This window comes from Phoxinus phoxinus (genome assembly GCF_949152265.1).
Source record: "Phoxinus phoxinus genome assembly, chromosome: 5".
NCBI lineage: Eukaryota > Metazoa > Chordata > Actinopteri > Cypriniformes > Leuciscidae > Phoxinus > Phoxinus phoxinus.
Genome location: NC_136880.1, coordinates 34,833,389 through 34,837,816, shown reverse-complemented (window position 1 = coordinate 34,837,816; position 4,428 = coordinate 34,833,389).

Genomic DNA, 4,428 nt, shown 5'->3' with positions numbered 1-4,428 from the left:
CATTTGGCTTGGGGTTTGATTTTGCTTTGAACATGTTTCTGATAGCTTTCCTTTTTTTTCGGGAGCGTTTGCAGCAAGTCAGGATATATAATGCATTAAAAGGCTATTCTTACAGTTCTTAAAATAATTTGTAGTGTCTTCTAATACACCTTTAAATCAGTTTAATGTTCTCCTTAATCAAATAAAAAAAGTATAATTATAATTTCATGTTATAATGCTTTATATTCTTCATAGGGTTCAACCACGAACAGATAAATATGATATTTAAAGATATCAGATGTCAATTACGATTATAAATATCTTATATACAGGGAACAGGCTTAATAAAAAGTGTTACCGTGTTTGCTTTTTACCACTAGGTGGAGGACTTCTACTTCCAGAGACATTAGAGCCTGTCCCAATACTGGCACTTGCAGTCTTTGGACTTGACCACTTGTCTGCTTCCATGATGTATTTCCTGTATTTGGCCCAGGTGTTCAAGTGAGTGTGAAGTGTGTGTAAGAACTTTTGATCACCCAATGGGACACTTACTGTACATAGTGTCAATCAAATGTAATTGTGGTGCTTCTAATTAAGTTGTAAAAAGCAGTTGCAGACATTTTACATAATGCACATATTCAATAAAATTAGCAACTTTACATTTTATTACCGAATTATATGTAATATCTAATTAATTTAACTCACTGGAATGTTTTCCTAGGAATCTGGTGATTTGAACATGATGAATGATGCTGGGATACGGTTAACCTCAAATATAGCGCCGAAGTAGTGTTAGAAATAGTGTGGATTTGGTGTGCAAAAAGGGGCACCGAGCTTTGGCATTATTCAGATTTGGGACAGTCTTGTGCTCTTCCTGTTGCATGCGATTCAAGACCGCAAGTGTGAGTATTGGGACAGGATGTGGATTCAAAGGAAATTGACATGAATTTTCTGCAAGCGTCCTATATCAACTTTTTCAAAGTTCATTTTTAATAATGATAAACTTACTTAAATAATACAAAAATGTATTTATGTTGATTAAATCGTCGAGGCTTTAGTTTAGTTTATTAACTATAGTTGCTTATTAGCATGCATATTACTAGGATATACGCTTTTTATTAGTACTTATAAAGCACATTTTAATGGCTTATTCTGCATGACCATATTCTTCATGCATTAGCAGTAATTAGGAGTTTATTGAGACAAAAGTCGTAGTTAATTAGGTAATAGTGAGAATTGGTCCCTAATCTAAAGTGTGACCATTAAATCTTTCACAGATGAATTTAGAACAAAGATTTACATTTTTGGATAGTTATTTTCTGCATGGCAATGCAGTTTGTGTGCTATTTTTTTTTCACTTATAAAGACACAAGTACTTTTGTGATGTCATGTCATAATATTAATCATCCATCATGCGTCAGGCTTGTTTATTTAAACTGGCAGAGCCTCTTTTTATCTTTGCCTCATCCACATGTTTCAGTGCATTTTTGCTGCATTGGTCTCAGGAAAGCCAACGGAATTAGAGAGGCTGCATGTTTAACAGGCACAAGAAACTTTTATAGTCCTAATGTGTTAAATTGTTACGGATAGGTCAAGATATAGGTTTGTAGCTGTGTTAGAGCAAGCTTTTTGTTTAATACTCACTGTCTCCATGTTATAGTTTACACAGAGTGGCTCGTTACATTTCCACGGTGAGACTCGATGGTTTGTTTACCCAGTGATAACTGTTTAATCCACAAACACAGGGGCTCCACTTCTTTTCTGCAGGTTCCTGGCTTTATCCATATCAAATCATGAGGTGCCATGTCAACACTGGCATACTGGGCAAACAGATTCCAGTCCTTGGGCGGCTCGCTGGCAAAGCCTCACCGTGTGGCAGGATGTGAGATGTGTGATCAGCGGGCAGTGGATCTGTCACACACAAACACATGCTGAGAGACACATAAGAGTGTGAGTAAGGACCCAAGGCCTTGTTTTGGCTAATCCTGAACTCTGATTGGATGGTGAGCTGGAGCTGTATCTTCCCCAAGCCTAACAATATATCTGATGACTCACATGGCAAAGTATGACGCACTCTCCAGTGCACACACACACACACACACACACACACACACATAGTCAGGACCGTATGTGTTCAGCAAACCTCAGAGCCTGAATGATCTGGGTTGACACACAGCTGCCTTCCATAGTGTGTAAGGTACTAACTTGAGACAGCATCACAGTGCTTAACACGTGACTATACTGACTGGTCAAAGCAAAGGAAGCTTATAGTGTCTGCAGTCAAGCCACTTGGATATGCCTCACAATAGGGAAGAAACAACTATTACAACTACCATTTCATGCTGAATTTAATGCCCCTGGTTGAGCAAGTTATTGTAAGATGTCACATCTGAAAGAGTCACGTAAAAATGGTTAACCAAACAAATTACACATTTTTAACCAGTAATCCAATTCAAAATATACAATACGTTCCATATAAAATGCATCTGTGCTAAAGGTATTGCAAATTATATTGTCCAGTAATGTGTTAATATTCACATCTACACATAGGAGGAGATCCTTTGCTTTATAAAGCTGACAGCAAAAGCAAAATGATTGTGGTTTCTTAGTGTCCTGGTGAAGAAAATCCAGCTATTAATGTCACCTCTTAGTTTCCTGGAGAAAACATGCATCAGACCTGTTTCAAAATCTCAAATGACCATGGCCCAATACATCTTTTTAAAACGGCATATTACATTCTGGACTTGTTTTTTAAGCCTTATCAATGTGTACTTTGTTGATGGCTTGACATTTAGGTCATCTTTAGATGTGGACTACAAATCCAAATTACCTTGACAGATGGCAATCATTGTAAAATAATATTTCTGCACATTGCAGAGGTGACATCTGTTACTTGGTGTGATGTTTACACTGAGTAATTCAGTAATTTCCCCCTCTTTTCTTGATATTCATATTGTCATTTTGCAATGTAAGCAGAGTACAATGGGGGTTTAAAGAGATTAACCCTCAAGTTGTTCCAAACCTGTATGCATTTCTTTCTAACTGCTGAACACAAAATAAGATATTTTGAAGAATGTTGGTAACCAGACATTGACTTCCATAGTAGGGAAAAAATACTATGGAAGTCAATGGCTACTGTCAACCAACATTCTTCGAAATATATTCTCTTGTGTTCAGCAGAAGAAAGAAATTCATACATGTTTGGAACAAATGAGAGTAGGCTAAATGATGACAGCACTTTCATTTAATCAAGATCACATTTTTTGGGTGAACTACCTTTAAAGTTGGTTGGTTATTTACAAGTTTCAGCAATCACAAACGTTTAGGGCCGCTAAATGTATCGAACAGAAATCGCTCTGCAAAGGTAACCATAGCAACTACTGCTCGATCGCAGGCTATTTTTCTTTTCTTTTTTTTGTATATTTCACAAAATCGTTTAACATCTTTTTAAGATAGTTGGGTTCACTCAGAAAATTACTGACCAGACATTCCTTTAAAAAGTTGCTCACTGAATAACTCACACACTTAATCTAAGCAACACTCGATTTTATACGATGTAACCAGAGCCCCGTCTGTGTGTCATTGGCCTGAAATAGGTTGAAGACCCCTGACTTGAGGATCAAATCTACTGGGGCTTTTTAAAGGATGTTCATTGATGAGGTTTTATGTAAGAAGTCAACCTTTTTTCTTTAGCATATCAATTATTATATCAGACCAGAACATGTTGTATATTTTACTAACATCATCATTAACTCCAAGTATTTAAATACAAGTAATACAAACGCCTGTCTAAAACTGAGGATAGCCGATGTCAAATAATGTCAATAATTTAAACCTGATGCATAAAGCCCTATGAAGATGGATATCTTGCAGCCAACGTGCGATACGTGATTCAAAAACAGCGTCAAGTCAACTCGGTGTAGTAGGTAAATCTCGTTTCATCATGCACGATAGCATCCCTTAAAGGGTAACTAAACACTAAACCAACTTTTTTTAGTTAATGATCTGTACGAATGGAGCTTCATAAATGCTGTTCATTGATTCGAGTACTTTTTTTAACATTTGAGTATAAAGTGTTTTAATTTTCAAATATATGGTGTAAAAACGTCTGAGTGCTGCCCTCTTCAGGTTAAACGGAATCTCCTGAAGCAGGGGTACTCTCTGACGTAGGGTACTCTCTGACGCTGCGAGCTCACCACGCCCCTGGCAGCCCCTGGTATAAAAGCATCTGCTTCCGTCAACACCAGAGCGAGTCAGGAGCTGGAAATTGGAATTACGAGTATTGAAAACGATCAGGATAGCGTATTTTAGCATCTAGTTAGCATAGCATTTATATAGTTATTTAGATTATTTCGTGTAGCCTAGGTAGTTATTTAGCATAGTTGTTAGTGTTGTTAGAAGCATAGTTAGTTAGTAGCATAGTATTGCATCAGTTAGGATAGTGTAGAT